General features: G+C 37.6%; 1 protein-coding gene across 1 annotated transcript in view; it reads left to right on the top strand.

Moving 5' to 3' along the window:
- LOC111907864 (aspartic proteinase A1) overlaps nt 1–22,442 on the top strand; it is a 52,822-nt gene that overhangs the window by 5,481 nt on the left and 24,899 nt on the right. The window lies entirely within an intron of this gene.

The following is a 22,442-nucleotide window of genomic DNA, read 5'->3' as shown; positions in this document are numbered from 1 at the left end:
CTGGGTCCCACTTACATAACGACCCCTGCCCAAATGACAGGTCCCGCCCAACATACATGCAAGAGTCACAAAGATAATCTAGCATCCTACAAGGTACAGTGACAAAACTCACCACATACTTAAAGATGAAAAAACCATAGATTGAAAGTCGAGGAACCGGTGCTACAACCTATCTATCGAAATACCCAAGGGCAAACCATAGTCTACATGCCAAAACTCACAATTTGACCAAAAGCCAACCAGGTCAAAAAGTTAACGGTCAGCAGTCTCTATGTCGTGGCCAACCCATGGGCACATCACGTTATCCAATCTCAATCGCAACAAAAATCTGCTACCACATTGTAGCAAGCATGCCACCACGTCGTGGCAGAGTCCAAACAAAACAATCATGATGCATCCTTCGCCACGTCGTGGCACCTATCTTCCCAGTCTTGGCTACTACACTTGGAAAACTTAATAGATTGATTCCTTAATTTGTGAAACGCCTTACTCATACTTTCTAGTAGTCTTCTTGGGATCCTAATGGTCTATAAAAATCCAAACTTTCTGGACATGTATGACCCATGCACGTCCTTCACTCAACTAGGTCAAAAAGGGTATAAATGACTTAAAGCTCATGTATGGCTTCCAAAAACTCATTCAACTTCTGGATCTCGAAGATATAGAGACCAAGGGACTAAGGTGAGCCATAAAGTTGAAAACTTTATCTTATCTAACCATTCAAACCTCACTTATGAGACAAAATATGCTACAAAACTTAGATGAGTTGCTTGTTTCATCTATGCAAAAAAGTTCCTTTTTTTTCCTTGGAGCACCACAAAATCACCAAAAATGAGTCAAGAACTTCAAAAGGAGTCTAGGGTTGATCAAGGGCTCTTTGGAAGTGATGGAGGTTGAGGTTGGAGGAAACCCTAGCCATCACTTCCTTTAAATAGGGATCAAGGACCGAAAATTTAGGGTTTTCCATAATATCGTAACCACAACGTAGCCATTGAATGACCACATCATGGTGTCTTAAATGAAACACACATTTCATGTAACAATGCCACATTATGCTGATAATTTTACCATGTCGTTGCCACCCATAAATCTCAAAATTAAAAGTGAAATTCAACTGGAAATCGGGTGTTACCACTGACTTCTAAGTGACTTTGGACCACTAGATTGACTTTCACACTCCATTTGTGAAGAAATACTCTGCCGGAAATTAAATATTAAACATTATAATAAAAAGTGTCACCTAAAAGGGTGAGTACGCCATTTTTGCTGACTTTTAAGTGAGTTTGAACCACTGGATCGATCTAAAAAGATATGTTAAATTAGGTTCGATGCAAACCCTATAATTGAAACTGAATCTTACCACATAAGATCTGACGTGGCTTCCACATCACAATAGTGTCACGCCATTTATTATGTAACCTGCTAATTGATGGTAATCAGTCAATTGATTGACATTACAATATCAACAAAATTGTTAAAATATCTAAAAAAAATCATTATAATATCAAAAAAAATTTGCAATATCAACCAAAAGTGTTGCAATGTCAACCAAATGAATGATTACCATCAATCTAACAGGTCGTCAAATAAATGGCATGAAAATAATGTTATGTAGAAGCCACGTAAGATCTTATGTGATAGGATTGAGTTTCAAATATAAGGTTTGAATCGAACCCAATTTCACATATCTTTTTAGGTCGATCTAGTGGTTCAAACTCACTTAAAAGTTAGTAAAAAGGGGCGTACTCACCTTTTTTACGAGACAATTTTATGATAATGTTTAATGTTTAATTCTCTTTAGAATATTTCTCTATAAATGGCATCTGAATGTCAATTAATTGTTCAAACTAACTTAAAAGTTAGTGAAAAGAGCATACTCACCCTTTCAGGAGATGTTATTGTGAGTTAGAAGTTCAATTTGTACAAACATGTAAATAAAGACCCCAACAAGTTTGATCTAGGAGATGCTTAGTGATTTTGAACCACTAAATAAACCTTGTAGGGGTATTCATTTATTTGTTGTACAAATCAGTCTTTTAAACCACAATAACATCTCCTGAAAGGGCGAGTACTATGCCATTTTCGCTTACTTGTAAGTGAGCTTGAACCATTGGACCGACATTTATTTATTTGTTGTACAACTCGAGCTTCTAAACCAAATAACATCTCCTGAATCGGTTAATTGGTTGATATTGCAACAAAATTGTAAATTTAATGACGTAATTGGGCAAAAAATTCGGTGTCAAAATCGGAATTTTGTGGTAATATAGTGACTTTTTTGCCATTTTAAACTTGGTGTCAAAATCAAAATTTTGGTTAACTTGGTGACTTTATTGCAATTCAGGAAAAATGGTTATTAGGAGAAAAATGAGAATTGGTCATCTTGTTGATATTGCAAAAAAATTATAAATACAGTGACATAATTGAGAAAACAAATTGGTGTCAAAATCGAAATTTTGTGTTAATATAGTGACTTTCTTGCAATTCGCTCTAAAGTTTTATTAAAAAATCAATTTCAAAATAATTTTTCCAAACTGGTAATTTGGTATTCTCAAAAGCATATCGAAATAATTTTGAATAGTGAAAAAGAGAATCTGAAAACAATGAATGATGGATTTTGATGACTGGCAAACGTTCACAACTTCACATATAATGAGTAAACGTGCAACCATCCCATATAAAATCTTAATGTTTCAATTGTGGAAGAAAATCAACTATTTAAGAAAACAAACTTTTAATGTTGAATTAGGCTTTCTTAGACATCCAAATTAAAAACAAAAAAAAGCATGTAAGTACATAAACTTTAGGATTGTGTTATATGATACCCAATCCTGGTTTTAATTTCTTAAATGCTTCCTTAGAAGTTATTTTATACAATATATATCACCAACTTCTTTTTCCACACTTAATTTTTCAAGAACGATATTTAACTTTGAAGCAATAAAATAACGAAAGTGGTTTTGCAATTTCTTAGTGCGTGAATGCAAGGTACAAGTTTTGCTTAAACTTATATCACTTATATTGTCATAGAAAATTGATGTATTCCATAAGTGTTGACAAGGAGATGATTATTGTGTCTTTAAACACCAAGAAATAAGAGAAGCAATGAAAAGGAGAAAAATCTTGAGGTTCCATGTTATCAACAAAGGAACCACCACATTTGGAATTGAAATAATGAGAAATACCTAGACCCAAGTCTCCGACATCTTAGGATATAAACCAAGATTTTGTGTCCATTGAATATGATCAGGGAATACACTTAGTGTTTTCTTAAGCTTTAAGTGAAAGCAAGCGCACAAGCACATAATATGTATACATTGTCCTAACTTGCAAAAAAAGGATAATGCACTAAAATGATAACATATTTTAGTCACTTATGTTTATTTTTGTACATATTTAGTCATTTATATTTTTTTGTATGCGTTTAGCCACTTATGTTTTTGCCTTTGTACACATATGGCCATCAAACGTGATGGTCATATGTGTACAAAATTAAAAACATAAGTGAATAAATATATACAAAAAAAATCAATGACTAAATCTGTACAAAAACAAACATAAGTGAGTGTCACACCCCGAAACCGAAGGCGGAAACGTTCCGGGGCGGAGGTGACGTCATGTAAAGTATCACAACCAATGTACATAGTAAACGTAGTAAACACAACCATTACATTACATAGAAGTATTTACATTTGATTGTAAGTAAAGTTATACATAATTATAGTTATATACATCCAAAATGAACAAAAGTAAAGACGGGACTGCTAAAATGCTCCGTCTTCTCCAAAAGATCGCGGGGTACCTGTCTAATGCGGACCTGAGAATACAAGCAGTTTTGAAAATATCATCATAAAGCTGGTGAGTTCATAAGCGGTTTGTTTCTGAAAATGAACAAGTTTCCTTTGGTTCTATGAAAAAGTTATTATCCAAGAAAATCCCATATTTTCTTATAAGCAAAGTTTAGTTGTCCGTTTGTTACACAATCTGGTTAAGAGCAGTTTAGTTATCCCAAGAAAAACCCTTATTTTCCTTAAAAGTTTGTGATTGGTTATCGATTCGGAATGCAGGGTACAAGTATCTACCATACTTAAAGTGTTTGTGTGAAGTTTCTTGAAAGCCTAGTTATCCTAGAAACGTACATTAGTTTTAACACGTATATAAAACTAATAAGTAATTAGAAAAGTTTTCATAATCTAGATTGCGAGTTCCATAACCATACAATAGACTAGATAAGGCTCGGAACGGAGCCAATATCGTTTTATGACTTTTGTCACCCTTGGACCTTTCGGTCCGACTGTAGCTAACAGCCAGGTGCGGGGTAGTCAATCCCGTATAGATCTATACACTCAAGTCACGTTCTCCCTCCAGGAGATTCTGGTTACAGGGGTAGTCCTACACTCTCGTATCTAGGGGGAGTGTTACCAAGGATGTGTCTCCAATCTTAAGATTAATGAATTTTAAAAGTAGTCCTTCACTCTCGTATCTAGGGGGAGTGTTACCAAGGACATTTTAAAAGTAATAATACTGGAAACTCTGTTTATTAGTCCTTCACTCTCGTATCCAGGGGAGTGTTATCAAGGACGTGTCCTTCACTCTCGTATCTCGGGGGAGTGTTACCAAGGACGTATCAAAGTTCTAAGATTAATGCTTTTAACAGTAATAATGTGGAAAATCATTTGTGAAATATAAAATATAACATTTTATAATGAGTTTCACAATTAGTATGAAAACTAACTCTGCAAGTTAAACGGTTGGTTAATACGATTTCCAGTGTTAAAAGCATACGGAATATGAAACATTTCATACGAAATAATAAGTTTGAGTACAAGATTTCCATGTACTTTTGCTTGTATTCCCCCCTGAAAACATTGAAAAACATGGAAAAAGGGTAGGGGTATGAACTCACCAGTCGAGAAATGTGTCGGATAGGAAGCTAAGTGTCAGTTCGGGGCTTGAATACACGTGAGGTTCCTATGTAATATGAAGAGATACATAGTTGTATCTAATTAGACCTTGAACTACTAATTAGATACGAATATACACTCTGAGGCGTGAAAACACTTCAATTCAAGCGTTAGGAGTGGTTCGGGTAGCATCTAAGGGCGTGTAGGGCCTAAATGGTCTTACAATGCACTAGGGAAGGTTCTAGGATTGAATCAAAGGCTTAGGAAGTGATCGGGACTTGAATTGACCTTGGAAAGGAGTTTACGGTTTATGAAGGTGTTCTTGGTGAGTTTACTACCATAAACACATGATTTTACGGCCGTAAACTCATGTTTGTCCATGATTCATGTGTTTTGGTGGTTGTAGGTTAAGCATACAAAGTTCTAGACCCGAATCTAAGCCATACAAGGTGTTAGGGACACTTTTACACCCTTAAATGGTGTTTATGGTCCATGAATGAGGTTTTACGGTCCAAGCATGTTCTAGGGCCGTAAACTCATGTTTACTCCTCAAATGGTAAGATTTTGGTGTTCAAATCTCGTACATGCAAGTCCTTAAGCCATATCTAAGCACTAGAAGGGACTTGGAAGGGTTTTGGGGCTTCAAAACCCCATTTATAGGTGTTCACGGTTTGGGGGTGTTCCTGGACCGTAAACACAAGTTTTTGATGCATTTGGATGGTTTAAACACGAATTTGCATCATAAACAAGCTTAGTAACAAGCTAGGATAGATTACTTACCAATTTGAAGCTTGAAAGGGGTGTTTTGGATTAAACTCGAGTTTTAGAGAGATAGTAGAGAGAGAAAGTTATGAGGTGGTGGTAAAAAGCTAAATTGAAGTTCACTCATCCTTTATATAAGGCTTGAGCTTGTGGCCCGATGGAAATCTACCCGCTATTGACGTTAAACGAGGCTTATGATCGTACTCGACTTAGTTGTCGTAACCCGACGTGGTCGAAACTAAAAATTCTCCAATTAAAAAAAATTGGGATGTTTTAACGTGTTTTTAAATGGGTTTGGACACTCACGAGATCATAATAAAGGTCTCAATTTAATTAACTTAACCCAAAAGTTAACGGAAAATTTTCGAAATACAAACGGTTTTATTTAACGGGAACGGTTTACAATGACGGAATAAATTACAGGTTGTCACATTATCCCCCCGTTAGAGAAAATTTCGTCCCGAAATTTAAAATTAAGATACAAATCATGGATTTGGAAAAAGATGCGGATATTTCTACTTCATCGAGTCTTCGCGCTCCCAAGTGAACTCGGGTCCCCGCTTGGCATTCCAGTGAACCTTCACTATCGGGATACGGCTTTGTTTCGTACGTTTGATCTCTCGGTCCATGATTTCGATTGGTTCTTCCATAAAGTTTAGGTTTTCGTTGATCTCAATCTCATCAAGAGGAATCACGAGGGTTTCATCGGATAGACACTTTTTAAGATTTGAGACGTGGAATACAGGATGGATGTTGCTAAGTTCTTGAGGTAGTCGGAGTTTATAGGCTACGGGACCAATCCTAGCGAGGATCTCAAAAGGTCCTATGTACCTCGGGTTAAGTTTTCCGTGATTTCCAAAGTGTATTATGCCTTTCCAGGGCAAGACCTTCAACAGAACACGGTCTCCAATCTGGAATTCCAAAGGTTTCCGTCGTTTATCGGTGTAACTCTTTTGTCTGTCTCGTGAAGCTTTCGGTCAATCTCGGATTTGGATAATTTTCTCGGTGGTTTCGCAGATGATTTCAGGACCAGTGAGAGCACTGTCGGGGACTCGACTCTTGGCTAGCTGTGTGTCCCCTACCTCGGCCCAGCATAGAGGGGATCTGCACTTGCGACCGTAGAGGGCTTCGAACGGGGAAGCCTTGATACTGGTATGGTAGCTGTTGTTATACGAGAATTCGATCAAGGGTAAATGGGTGTCCCATGACTTTCCGAAATCGATGACACATGCTCTCAGCATGTCTTCCAAAATCTGGATAGTTCTCTCACAATGTCCATCTGTCTGAGGATGATAAGTTGTACTCATATCCAGCTTGGTTCCAAGAGCTTTCTGAAGGGACTGCCAGAACCTTGAGGTAAACCTACTATCTCGATCGGAGATAATGGACACAAGCACACCGTGCAGTCGGACTATCTCTTGGATGTAGGTTCGCGTAAGTCTTTCCATCTTGAATGATTCTTTGATCGGAAGGAAGTGAGCGGATTTTGTCAAACGATCGACAATTACCCAAATGGTATCGTACCCACTCGGAGATCTAGGTAATTTGGTGATGAAATCCATAGTAATCATCTCCCATTTCCATTCAGGTATCTCGGGCTGCTGGAGCAGACCTGAGGGCTTCTGATACTCGACCTTTACTTTGGCGCAAGTCAGACACTTGCCCACAAAGGTAGCGATTTCGGCTTTCATGTTTGGCCACCAGTATTGTTTCTTGAGATCCAGGTACATCTTGTCCGAACCTGGGTGAATAGAGTATTTGGTCTTGTAAGCTTCGTTCATAAAAACTTCCCTGAAACCTCCAAACTTTGGGGTCCGGATTCGATCCATGAAACAGTAAACTCAATTACCTCTGATCTCAATTTTCTTATCCATTCCCCTCAAAGCTTCATTCAACACGTTCTCTGGTTTTAGGGCTTCCAACTGGGCTTCTCGGATATGTACGGATAAGTGGGAATGGATGGTCATCGTCAACGTCTTCACTTTGTGGCTTGAACTCTTATTTCAGCTAAGGGCATCTGCTACCATATTGGCCTTACTGGGATGGTAGCGGATTTCGCATTCATAATCACTGAGTAGCTCTACCCATCGGCGTTGCCTCATGTTTAAGTCTTTCTGATTGAAGATGTGTTGCAGGCTTTTATGGTCAGTAAAGATCGTGCACCTGGTTCTGTAAAGATAATGTCTCCAAATCTTCAATGCGAAGACCACTGCTCCTAGCTCTAGATCATGAGTCGTGTAGTTAACTTCGTGTGCCTTTAGCTGTCTTGAGGCATAAACGATAAATTTTCCTCTCTGCATAAGCACACAGCCTAAACCCTGATTGGACGCATCGCAATAGACAACGAAATCCTCTGTTCCTTCGGGCAGGGACAGGATAGGTGCGATGCACAGAGTTTGCTTCAATGTTCGGAAGGCAACGTCTTGCTTTTCACTCCAACAAAAGGGTACACCTTTCTGTGTCAGAGTGGTTAAGGGTTTGGCGATTTTGGAAAAATTCTGGATGAACCTGCGATAGTAGCCAGCGAGACCCAAGAATTGATAGATTTCTGTGGGTGTCTTCGATGCTGACCAATTCTCTATCGTCTTGATTTTGGACGGGTGCACGTGTATACCCTCCTCGCTTACCACGTGACCAAGGAAAGCTACCTTCCGAATCTAGAATTCGCACTTAGAGAATTTCGCGTATAGCTTCTCCGTTCTCAGCGTTTCCAACACTAACCTCAAGTGTTGTTTGTGATCTTCTTCTCTTTTAGAATAAACAAGAATGTCATCAATGAACACGATGACGAACTTGTCTAAAAAGGGGCGATACACCCGGTTCATCAGGTCCATGAACATAGTCGATGCATTGGTTAGACCGAAGGGCATCACTATGAACTCGTAGTGTCCATATCGAGTCCTGAATGATGTTTTGGAAACATCATTCTCGTGAACTCGAAGCTGATGGTACCCTGATCTAAGGTCTATCTTTGAGAAGTAACTGGCTCCCTGAAGTTGATCGAAAAGGTCGTCTATTCGAGGAAGAGGATATCGGTTCTTGACGGTCAATTTGTTTAACTCACGATAGTCTAAACACATCCGAAAGGATCCATCTTTCTTCTTCACAAACAATATCGGGGCTCCCCAGGGTGAGGAACTCGGTCTGATGAACCCTTTGTCGAGCAGCTCATTAAGCTAACTGGATAACTCCTGCATTTCTGTTGGAGCTAAGCGATATGGAGACTTGGCTATGGGGTTAGCTCCAGGAATTAGGTCGATGCAAAACTCGACTTGACGTTCAGGAGGAATTCCCGGGAGCTCTTCTGGAAAGACATCAGGAAAGTTGCAGACTTCGGGGATGCTCTCGAGGTCTTTAACCTCCTGTTTCTCGTTGATTACATGAGCTAGGAATGCGTAACACTCCTTTCGCAGAAGCTTTTGAGCTTTGATGCAGGAAATGATGCGAAGATTGGAACTAAGTTTATCGCTGTAGATCATGAGAGTCTGGCCAGATGGGAGATTGAGACGGATGGCTTTTTCATAACAAAGGATATCTGCATGATTGGGACTCAACCAATCCATGCCAATGATAACATCAAAGCTCTTAATGGAAACTGGCATTAGGTCGATGGGAAAAGAATGATCATTTAGGGTAAGGGTACAGCCTATGAATATATCGCTAGCGCTTTCTTTCTCACCGTTAGCCATCTCGACGGTAAATGTTTCGGTTAATGGTTGGGGATTATGCTTAAGGAGATGTTTGAATGAATGGCTAACAAAACTTCTTTCAGCACCAGAATCGAAAAGGATACTAGCATAAGAGTTGTCGAGAAGGAACGTACCCAAGACAACGGTGGGATCGGCGACTGCCTCCTCTCGTCCCATAGCTAGGACTCTCCCGGTGTTACCAACAGTTTCCGCCTCGGGGCAGTTCCTCTTGAAATGCCCGACTTCACCACAACCATAGCAGGCCTATCTGACACCCGCTCTGGAAGATTGATTTGTTGATTGGGTTGGTGTTTTGCAGTTTTTCGCAGTGTGGCCCTTTTTGCCACAGTTGTTGCAAAGCATCTCCCGACATGGGTTGGAAGTGAGGTGATGATAATTGCACTTGTTTCACATAGGGAAGGTACCAGCATACCTACTGGTAGGTGTTTGAGCTGTGGATCCGACGGCAGAAACAGCAGCAGGGATAATAGCAGCGTGGATTGCCACAGTTTGTTGTTTCTTAGAGGACTCCTGAGAAGGCTGACTCTTCTTCTTCTTCCAAAATTTTCTTTTCTCACCACTCCTCTTTGTCGGTTCAGGAGTGGTAGCTGCTTCCTCAAGGTCATCACTATGGTCAATCAAGGTTTGCGCTAAGCATTTGGCGCTGTCGTAGGTATCTGGCTTCGTAGCTAAAACGTTTCCCTTGGTTGGCTGGGTCAGCCCCCATATAAATCTCTCAATCTTTTTACTCTCCGGGGTAACCATTCCCGGACAGAGTAGCACCAAGTCATCGAATCTGGAAGTGTAAGCGGCGATATCGGAACCCTTCATCTTTAGGTTTCAAATTTCATGCTCCAGTTTTTGCATTTCGCCCCGAGGGCAGTACTCCGCAAGTAGAAGCTCCTTCATGACATCCCAACCCATAGCATTGGCTACAGGTAGGGTTATCGATTTGACTCGGCCATTCCACCAAGTCAAGGCTTTATCGGTGAAAGTGCAGGCAGCGAACTTCACTTTGTCAACTTCAGAACAAGCACATATTTTGAAAATAGATTCGATTTTCTCGAACCATCAAGTCAAGGTGATAACACCTCCAGTGCCATCAAAAGATGTAGGTTTCACATTCATAAAATCTTTGTAGGAACACTCCTTCCGGTGTCCCTGACTACCTTCCTGGTTTTGAGATTGGGTACCACCTCCTGGACCATCGAAGCCACTGGGGTTCATTTGAGACATGGCGGCTACCACTGCGGCAGTAACAGCTACCTGGAACATCACAGGATCAAATTGAGGAGGAGGTGGTGGCGGAGGGTTGTTGTTATTTGAACTGGGTCTCTTTCTTGGAGGCATCTTGATCTAAAATGATTAGGAAGAGAGGATGGTAAGTCCTCTGAATTGAATCAAGAGATATGAAACAAGAGATATCTCATTATGACAGATAAAGTGTTCTACTATACGATAATATAGGAAAGTTAACAAGGCAAGAAATTATCGCTAAAGGAATGAATGAGTAGCAACACTTGAATGAGGATTTCTATAACGAAGTTGGCTCTAGAAAATACTCCCATAGTATTTTATGTTTTCGCTGCGACGACGACTCGTTGTTTGGGTATTCGGTAAGTTTTAGGCATGTTGTATACCACAGTCACTCCCAAGCACATGTTGGCCGTGTCTCGAATGAATATAGTTGATCAGGCTATATTGACCCTAGACACGACTACATAACTGCCCAGGTTTAACCGTAGCGTACAACACCCAATTACTTATGTTTTGTTCTACTCATAGTTACGGTTTTTTGCGGTTAGATATACTTGTATACATTTGAAAAATACTTATATTTTAAAGTATACTTTTAGTTCAGAGCACTTCGGCCCCTTAATGTTTATAGTCTTATAGCATGTAAGGTTTGGTATACTTAGTTCACTATAAACAAGGGCTCTGATACCAATCTGTCACACCCCGAAACCGAAGGCGGAAACGTTCCGGGGCGGAGGTGACGTCATGTAAAGTATCAAAACCAATGTACATAGTAAACGTAGTAAACACAACCATTACATTACATAGAAGTATTTACATTTGATTGTAAGTAAAGTTATACATAATTATAGTTATATACATCCAAAATGAACAAAAGTAAAGACGAGACTGCTAAAATGCTCCGTCTTCTCCAAAAGATCGCGGGGTACCTGTCTAATGTGGACCTGAGAATACAAGCAGTTTTGAAAAATATCAGCATAAAGCTGGTGAGTTCATAAGCGGTTTGTTTCTGAAAATGAACAAGTTTCCTTTGGTTCTCTGAAAAAGTTATTATCCAAGAAAATCCCATATTTTCTTATAAGCAAAGTTTAGTTGTCCGTTTGTTACACAATCTGGTTAAGAGCAGTTTAGTTATCCCAAGAAAAACCTTTATTTTCCTTAAAAGTTTGTGATTGGTTATCGATTCGGAATGCAGGGTACAAGTATTTACCATACTTAAAGTGTTTGTGTGAAGTTTCCTGAAAGCCTGGTTATCCTAGAAAAGTACATTAGTTTTAAGACGTATATAAAACTAATAAGTAATTAGAAAATTTTTCATAATCTAGATTGCGAGTTCCATAACCATACAATAGACTAGATGAGGCTCGGAACGGGGCCAATATCGTTTTATGACTTTTGTCACCCTTGGACCTTTCGGTCCGACTGTAGCTAGCAGTCAGGTGCGGGGTAGTCAATCCCGTATAGATCTATACACTCAAGTCACGTTCTCCCTCCATGAGATTCTGGTTATAGGGGTAGTCCTACACTCTCGTATCTAGGGGGAGTGTTACCAAGGACGTGTCTCCAATCGTAAGATTAATGAATTTTAAAAGTAGTCCTTCAGTCTCGTATCTAAGGGGAGTGTTACTAAGGACATTTTAAAAGTAATAATACAGAAATCTCTGTTTATTAGTCCTTCACTCTCATATCCAGGGGAGTGTTATCAAGGACGTGTCCTTCACTCTCGTATCTAGGGGGAGTGTTACCAAGGACGTATCAAAGTTCTAAGATTAATGTTATTGGTCCTTCACTCTCGTATCTCGGAGAGTGTTACCAAGGACTTATCAAAGTTCAAAGATTAATGCTTTTAACAGTAATAATGTGGAAAATCATTTGTGAAATATAAAATATAACATTTTATAATGAGTTTCACATTTAGTATGACAACTAACTCTGCAAGTTAAACGGTTGGTTAATACGATTTCCAGTGTTAAAAGCATACGGAATATGAAACATTTCATACGAAATAATAAGTTTGAGTACAAGATTTCCTTGTACTTTTGCTTGTATCCCCCCCCCCTGAAAACATTGAAAAACACGAAAAAAGGGTAAGGGTATGAATTCACCAGTCGAGAAATGTGTCGGATAGGAAGCTCAGTGTCAGTTTGGGGCTTGAATACATGTGAGGTTCCTATGTAATATGAAGAGATACATAGTTGTATCTAATTAGACCTTGAACTACTAATTAGATAATAATATACACTCTGAGGCGCGAAAACACTTCAATTCAAGCGTTAGGAGTGGTCCAGGTAGCATCTAAGGGCGTGTAGGGCCTAAATGTGGAGTTTGCTCTTCAAGAGTAAACTCTTTGAGGAGTTTACGGCCCATTGACCATATCCCCATGAGTTTACGGCCGTAAAATCATGGGTGGTGTGTTCTTGGATGCTAAATGGTCTTACAATGCACAAGGGAAGGTTCTAGGGTTGAATCAAAGGCTTAGGAAGTGATCGGGACTTGAATTGACCTTGGAAAGGAGTTTACGGTTTATGAAGGTGTTCTTGGTGAGTTTATTACCGTAAACACATGAGTTTACGGCCGTAAACTCATGTTTGTCCATGATTCATGTGTTTTAGTGGTTCTAGGTTAAGCATACAAAGTTCTAGACCCGAATCTAAGCCATACAAGGTGTTAGGGACACTTTTACACCCTTAAATGGTCTTTATGGTCCATGAATGAGGGTTTACGGTCCAAGCATGTTCTTGGGCCGTAAACTCATGTTTACTCCTCAAATGGTAAGATTTTGGTGTTCAAATCTCGTACATGCAAGTCCTTAAGCCATATCTAAACACTAGAAGGGACTTGGAAGGGTTTTGGGGCTTCAAAACCCCATTTATAGCTGTTCACGGTTTGGGGGTGTTCCTGGACCGTAAACACAAGTTTTTGATGCATTTGGATGGTTTAAACACGAATTTGCATCATAAACAAGCTTAGTAACAAGCTAGGATAGATTACTTACCAATTTGAAGCTTGAAAGGGGTGTTTTGGATTAAACTCGAGTTTTAGAGAGATAGTAGAGAGAGAAAGTTATGAGGTGGTGGTAAAAAGCTAAATTGAAGTTCACTCATCCTTTATATAAGGCTTGAGCTTGTGGCCCGATGGAAATCTACCCGCTATTGACGTTAAACGAGGCTTATGATCGTACTCGACTTAGTTGTCGTAACCTGACGTGGTCGAAACTAAAAATTCTCCAATTAAAAAAAATGGGATGTTTTAACATGTTTTTAAATGGGTTTGGACACTCACGAGATCATAATAAAGGTCTCAATTTAATTAACTTAACCCAAAAGTTAACGGAAAAATTTTGAAATACAAACGGTTTTATTTAGTGGGAACGGTTTACAATGACGGAATAAATTACGGGTTGTCACAGTGAATAAATGTGTACACAATCCAAACTATATATGTTACACTTTTAGTGCGTTATCCCAAAAAATGGAGAAGACTACCAATCATGGGCCTATAAATTTTTTCTCCAGAATCATTACGATGTGTCATTATTATAAAATTTAATATTACTTATATATAACAATTTAGGGGTTTAACATCGTCAAACATAAACATCTTCAACTTCTATTTTACATGTTTTGATTAAAAAATGAAAAATGTTTGTCATCTATTATTTTATTTGTAAGGAAAGCAAAAGTTTTGACCTCGTCTTCCTTGCTTATTTATAATTCTTTTTTCATTTTCAAGACACACATACAACAATAACAACAAAATTACCTTAGTTGCATAGAAATGGGTTTAGAGGAGGTAAGATGGTTGTTAGTCCTAACTGTGGGGTTTGGAAAACTGTGTTGGTAGAAGACCTTTGACAAAAACAAAATAAACAAATACAAATAACTATATAAAATAATAAAAAATTTGTTATCGTGCCCATGCTAAGTTTTCCAGCATAAAGATCCCTACATATATGTAAAAGACGCAATAGATCTTTAGCAAATATATGCTAGACAAGCTAAAAGTCAATATGAAAGCAAGAGAAAGTGGTAAACACATTGCAACCAGTACAAAAACGAGAGGGAACTAGACCCTATACTACGCCAATACTACTATGATATTCTGATTCTAAGTCTCCATACTCTCAAATGTCATGTCTTTGTTAAGCGTTAACTCTTTCAAGTCTAACCCGACATTATCTTCCCATTTCTTTCTCTCATATCTAAGGTCATGTATTCGGAAAGTATAACCTAACACTATCTTCCCATTTCCTTCTCGTGAAAAAAATTTTAAAAAAAAAATCATATGGGAATTCAAAAACTATATCATCAACATGATTTTGAACAATATTAATATTCACATCAATATTCTTAGCAAAATAAAGTATCATCTTTTTTACTTATAAAAAGAATTGATAGAAATTAAGAAAACTTTAAGTATGTCATGCTATTTGCATGATGCTTGCTTTAAACCATAAATAGCTTTCCTTAATTGATAAATATGTTAAGGGTTTTCAACAAGTTTAAAGCCAAGAGTTTGTGAAGCATAAGTTTCTTCGATTATAACAAATACTATTTGGGAAAAGTACTTTCAACATCCATTTCTAATAATTATAGAAAATTTATCAAACCAATAAAAGTTTTAAAACCAAGAGAAATAATCAATGTAGAGAAATATTCATGTTAAATCGTGAGTATTGAGGATGAAACCAAGAAAAAAAATCACCATAGAGAACTTATCAAACCAAGTATAAGGAGCTTGTTTAAGACCATATACTTCTTTTTATGTCAACAAACTTTACCCAGCCGGTGAGTAATACTTGGGGAATAATTTATGTAGTCCTCCTCATGAAGATCATTATTAAAGAATGAGTTATTGATATTTCTTTGTAAGATCTTCCACTAACGAATGGATGAAACTATTATCATAAGACAATCTTTCGTCAAATATGCCACCGGGGCAAAGGTCTCTTCATAATCTATAACATATTTTTGCAAGTATTCTTTAGCAACAAGTATGTGAAGGGTTTTCTATGAATTTATACAAGAAATTTAGGCATGAAAATCATTTAATAATAATCCTAAGTGTACATACATCCTAAATTGAGGTTTTACTATTATTGCAACATACTTTCAAAACTAAGAATTTGAACTATCAAAAGGGATATTATTACTAACCTTTCAAATACAATAGTATATACTTGTGATTGCTTTTTAGATCTAGAACTCTTGGTTGCTCTTGGAAGGTCTAGCACCCAAAGTAGGAATGCCTCTAATAGCTCACACCCAAAAGACTAAAAGCCTAGATCATTTATGAGAGAGGAGAGAAGCTTGTGAGATCTGAAAATCACCTCCATGCAAAAGGTAAAATCAGATTTATGAAGGCCTAGAGGGGTCTTTATATAGTTGTGGTACTATAGATAAACCTTGATTTGAATCACTTTAATAATCATATTTAGTCATGATTCAAATCGTTACCTTATCTATTACAAGGATTGATTTAGGAAGCTCCTAAAGCTCCCTCAAAACTGTCCACCTTTATGAAGGATCGATAATGTTCCTATTTCTCAACTATTTAACAATTAACATTAAGTCCATGTATCTTTAAAATAAACCCAATTTAATTCTAATTAATTCAAAATTGATTCTAATTAATTTTAACTGGTTCTAATTAATTTACTAATCTATAATAAATTAATAAACTAGTTTGCTCACTCTCTTAAATCCTTTTCTAGCTATTCTAGCTTACGAGGTGTAAAGTCCCTAATTTGCCTGTGTATCAATCAGATCCGTTTGATGGTGCGGAATCTCAATCAAACGGATAATGTCAGATCAAATAGAAGTGAAGGAGAAGAAGAATAATATGAATCTCTATATGAATTGATTAGAATTAAAGTTCCGGATACAAAAGATTCACACAGACAAAATGTTCTCTAGTTTCTCCCTTCTCTCGTTTTTCAATCAGTTCTTCACACCCTAACACCTATATTTATACAATGGGAACATGGGCTTGGTGGACATGGGCCATAAATGGGTTTACGGCCGTGAACCTGTTTACGGCCGTAAACTCAACCGTAAACCCTACCTGGCCGTAAACTAGACTGTAAGCTCATAAAATATTACATAAAAACATAATTGCCCACAAAAGCAAAGTATAAACCATATTTTGACCCAACAATCTCCCCCTTGGTTTATAGCTTTCTTTTCTTAATTGACCCAACAAGCTCTCCCTAAAAAGTAGTTGGGTCTTCTTGTTAATCTTCATTGGGAGATTGGCTTCAACATTTATCTTCAAATTCTTCACAACTTCAAGATGAACTTGATGAATCTTCAATGAATGACTTCATCTTGAGCACTTGAACTTTTCTTCAAGATTTGACTCTGAACGCACATTGGGTGAGGAGGCTTGACGTACTGATTCTTGAAAGATAGCGCTTTCAGCTTGAAAATCTTCAGAGAGAACATCAGAGAGAACAAATCTTTTGGATCACTTCAGCAGGTTTAAGATAGCAGCAGACTGATTGCGGAGACTTCAATGCAATCCGTCACATAATCTTCAATTTCAGCTTCACCTTGCTTCTGGGGTTGAAAGATTGAATTTGAAAGAATAATCTTCATTTCTTGCTCATTCGAATGAGAATTCTTCAATGCTCACGGACGAAGCTTTTGGCTCAGAAATCTTCGACACAAACTCCATGAATGTCATCTTCACCTGAAATCACTTTTCAAGACAAAACAAAACTAAACGAAAACTTAGAACAAATTAAAACAGAAACAAAAGTATTTTTGGATTTTTTTTTTTTGATTTTTCTGAACAAGAAATAAAACCTTTTTTTTAATTTTCTGATTTTTGTTTGGTTTTTAAAATTTTTAATTCTCCCCTAATATTTAAATTAGAAGAACACTATGAACAAACTTAACAAAAAAAATGATATCTAACTTTAAGAGTGATTTGGGATCAAAGTTGTTGGACAGCCTTATTCCACTTGTCGGTACCCTTATCTTCACATCTTTGTCTGATCGATCGCCACTATTGTGGTCCACTTAAACACGAAAAATTTGTGACAATTTTGGACAATTTTACCAATGACATGATACATGCATATATCTAATTGTAACTTTATTATCATGATTGGCCCTAATTATTAAATAATTTTTTCTTATGACCATTTAACTGACTACAACCAGGGATATTGTTGTCCACCTAAATCGAGCAGCGAGATCTACAGACAATTTGTATGTGTTCAATTTTAAGTGTACTAGAACGTGTTTCCTGCTTCCAGATATGCCCCAGCCATCAAGAACTTCCAGAGTACTCCTTACACCGGGTGAGCAGACAATCATTCAGAGAGAGGATATATTCAGAATTCTATTGCTTATTGTTTCAGAGGGGTTGAGAAGTAGAAGGTTGCATATGTTGTGTACCAGTTCGGATTGGAAGTCACGCAAAGGAGACAACATATGGCTAACAGATGAGAGTAATTTCATATATATAGCCTGCAGAGAAATAGAGTTGCATATGTTGTGTACTAGGTCGGATTGGAAGTCACGCAAAGGAGACAACATATGACTAACAGACAGAAAGCAAGAAAACGATTTTCAACAGACCTAATTTATCAGAATTTACCAGTCGCCCCATCCAACCGGAATTAAGGACAGAATCCGCACATCGAGGAAAAGTGAAACCACAGTTCTAGATATGGGTTATTTAATGTGACCGGTAGATTCCCATGTATATCTCCCTGCTCAACCTATCCGAGCGTCGTGAAGTCAAGTTAAACGGATCTAACTAGGTCAAAGTTTGTCAAGTCCTTAAATTCATTAGGTTCAACTTTCCCTAGTCAAGTCCATTTAAAATCTTTCGTGCCTACCAGCGCATCGAAAATAGAGAGTAGACGATTCAACTTAGGTACGTTACGCCACTTCAGATTGCCCGTTATCACTTGCTAATTTCATTTCCCAAAACATCTCTTGCAAGCACATTCCATTAACACCATATTTTTGATTTTTTTGATTTTCTAATTTTTGTTTTGTTTTTATTTCTCCCCCTAAATTTGTGCATAGGAGAGAAATGAAAGTAAATGTGTAAATTTAAACTATCCTAAAACAAAAATTAGTTTTAAAACGAATCAGCTTAAGAAAAACTCAAGAGTATAGAGAAGAAAACGCAAACTATAATTCACCGATTGAATCTGCATTCAGAAGGTCTGAGAACAGCAAGCATAATCTCAGAATAGATCCGAAAATTCTTCATATCATTAAGCACTAACCCCATTTGTGATCTCTTCCTTTCTTCCTTTCCCGCAAAAGGACACATACTCTCAACAAAGGTCTGAATGTTGTATAGTTGAGAGATGTCCCCAATCATATGCCAGGAGCAACCACTACCAACAAACCGAAGTCTGAGGATATGCCTCCATAGCTGCTCCAGCACAGAGCGGGATCAGTTGGTCTTTGGAACCTAGTCCATTTTGAAACTGGGTCGACCTTTGTCATCAACGCAAGGTACTTTCTCCCATGACATGTCATGTTTATCACAAACAGAAGATGTAGAAACATTAGAATCGTTAGAAGATTTGGGAGATTGAGCCTTTGGAACCCATTTGTAGTTGGGTTTAACCCATTTCTTTTTCGATCTGATGGGTGGCTCAGTACTTGCTTTTGATCTTGATGTCGGCAATTGAGATGACTTTGATTTTGACTTCATTGGAGCATCTCTTGGATTTGGCTTCTTGGCCGGCATATCCTTCTTGACCTTGGGATTCAGATTCTTAGCCTTTGGAATTGAATTCTTGGCCTTCTTGGCATTTTAGTCGTCAATGTCTGATCGTGATCTAAAGGGGTTTCTTTTGGAGTATCTCCTTCTTGGCGCGTTCTGCCAGCCTTGTGCATAGTAAGGAACGTATGTTCGATTAGGACAACTTCTGGCAATGTGTCCAGGTGTTCCACAATGAAAACAAGTCTTTTTATTCACTGTGAAGTTGTTTCTTCATGTCCCTGGTGGCATATCCTTGCCTTGTCTCTTGTTGTTCCCACATGCACAATTGCAACAGACACTCTGTTGCGCTGGAATTGGAGGCCTGTATTTCTCAACGGCAGGTTTGTTAGGAGTAACAGAATTTGAAGCAATAGATTCTAAGTTCAAAGAATCATTGGTTTGTTCACTAGTGCTCTCCTTGTTCTCATCTTCTGCTACTTTACCTACACATGAAGTAGAAACATTAGTATTTTCTACCTGAATACCTCCTAACACAAACCCAACTGGTTTGTCATATCGAAGATGTGCCTCCCTGTCAATTTCTTCCTGAGTCATAGGGATGGATGTGTAGTTATGATTGAAAGGTGGAGGAACACTATCATACCCTAGACCCTTGTTTTGATTGTCTTTGAATTTTAATTGGGTTTCAAATAATGACTCGACTGTCTGACTTAACGCAGTATAATTTTTGAAACTAACGTCTGTTTTTCCACACTTAATTTTCAAAGAGTCAAGTTCTTCAGTTACAGCAGCATGTTGTCTCTTAATATAGTCATAATTTTCACACTTGTTGTTATACTCTTCTTGAAGTTTCCTAAAGTCCTTGGTTTTTGCTTCTAATTCAGCCTTCAGGGTTTCTGTCCTTTCCTGAGTTGATATCCTTCATATATCAGGTCCTCAACTTCTCTTTTTAATAAATCAATTTGTTCCTGAAGAAATTTGATCGTAATTTCACAAGCTGGAGTACATGTAACTTCAGTGACCGGAATGTCTTCAGAACTCATTGTTTTTCTACACTTCAAAGCATCGAGTTCTACAATTACATCAGCAAGACTAAGATGGTTGAGATCTTTTGTCTTCTTGATGATAGCCACGTTCATATCCCACGATTTCGGAAGTGAATTCAGTAGTTTTTGTTTATCTAAAACTTAGACAAGAAGATCCCAGCTATATTCATCTCAATAGTAAGTGTAGTAAATCGCTGCAACTGAGTTTCGAGGGTTTCTCCAGGGATATAATTGAAAATGTTGAAATTTTGTCTTAACATATCCGGACGACTCTCTTTCATGTTTCAACTCCCTCGTAGACCTTAAAATCAATTAAAAAGCATAACTAGAAGCCAAAATCAAACTTAAAAGTCAAACCCTTTGATTATAAAAGTCAACCTTAAAAGTCAAATTTAAAAAGTTAAACTCAAAAGTCAAACTTGAAAAGTCAAACTTAAAAGTCAAATTTAAAAACTTAAACTCAAAAGTCAAAATTAAAAGTCAAATTTAAAAGGTTAAACTCAAAAGTCAAACTTAAAAGTCAAATCGAAAAGCTAAATTTGAAAGTTTAAAGTTAAACGAAAAAGTCAAAGTTTAAAATCAAAGGTCAAACCTGAAAGTCAAAGTCAAAATTTAAGGTCAAAAGTTAAAAAATAAAAGTCAAAAATTAAAATATAATTTTATTTATTAATTTTAATTTAATTTATTTTTTATTTATTTATTATTATTTTTTTTATTTTTTTATTTTGGATGAAAAAAGAATTTAGAATTAAAAGGAATTGAATTTTGGGCTGAAAGTGTAAAAAATGTGAAACTTGAAGCGAAAAAGACGGGTTATAAATTAAATGGGGAAGGAATGTATCAACTTGTGGCCTAGAGGAGTTGGTAAGGCGCTGAAGGAATGCGAGCTGGAGGTCGCGGGTTCGATCCCCAACACCTCCAAAGTCACGTCCTATTTTTTTTAAATGCGAAGCAAGGCTGGTTCTTGCGAGGCTGAGAACTCAGAAGCCGGAAACGTGCGAGACCGAGCCGCAAACTGCTGAGCCGTATATTCCGAGCCGAGTCCGCAAACTCCGAGCCACAAACCTCGGGCCGTGAACTCCTCGGAAACCCTAGCTGCTGGCCGCCATCCCCTCGCAGGTTACGACCAAAAACAGTGATGTTTGCCCTTTTTTGCTCCAAAACTCAATCAAAAACCTTTTTTTATGAAAAACACGAAGAACAAACCCCCCTTATTTTCCAGAGATCTATCCAAAAACGCAAGAAAATTTCGAAAATAAGATCAAATAATGCTCCAAATCTGACAAAATTGACTGATACAACCAAGCTCTGATACCAATTGTAAATCCCTAATTTGCTTGTGTATCAATCAGATCCGTTTGATGGTGCGGAATCTCAATCAAACAGATGATGTCAAATCAAATAGAAGTGAAGGAGAAGAAGAATAATATGAATCTCTGTATGAATTGATTAGAATTAAAGTTCCAGATACAAAAGATTCACACACACAAAATGCTCTCTAGTTTCTCTCTTCTCTCGTTTTTCAATCAGTTCCTCACACCCTAACACCTATATTTAAAGAAGGGGAACATGGGCTTGGTGGACATGGGCCGTAAATGGGTTTACGGTCGTAAATTCAACCGTAAACCCTATCTGGTCGTAAACTAGACTGTAAGCTCATAAAATATTACATAAAAACATAATTGCCCAGAAAAGCAAAGTATAAACCATATTTTTACGGCCATAAACCTGTTTATGGCCATAAACACGACCGTAAATTCATAAAATATTACAAAAAAATACATTTGCCTAGAAAAGCAAAGTATAAACCATATTTTGACCCAACACGAGGGCAACACAAAAAGGGCTTTTTTATCATTCCTATAGTTATACCAATTAGTTATGACATTCAAAACATATTTCCAACAATCTCCCACTTGGACAATTCATAAACTACTACTGGTCGAATAATCTTCGAATAACCAACAAAGCGTGTCTTAGCAATTGTCGAACTCTAATCTTATTAATAATCATCTCTTATATAAGTGATCAATTATTCCTTTGTTTCTACAAGATATCATTTTGAAATGAGTTATCGATAATGAATT

This window comes from Lactuca sativa, chromosome 4 (genome assembly GCF_002870075.4).
Source record: "Lactuca sativa cultivar Salinas chromosome 4, Lsat_Salinas_v11, whole genome shotgun sequence".
Lineage (NCBI taxonomy): Eukaryota > Viridiplantae > Streptophyta > Magnoliopsida > Asterales > Asteraceae > Lactuca > Lactuca sativa.
This window is presented reverse-complemented; position numbering and strand designations above follow the sequence as displayed.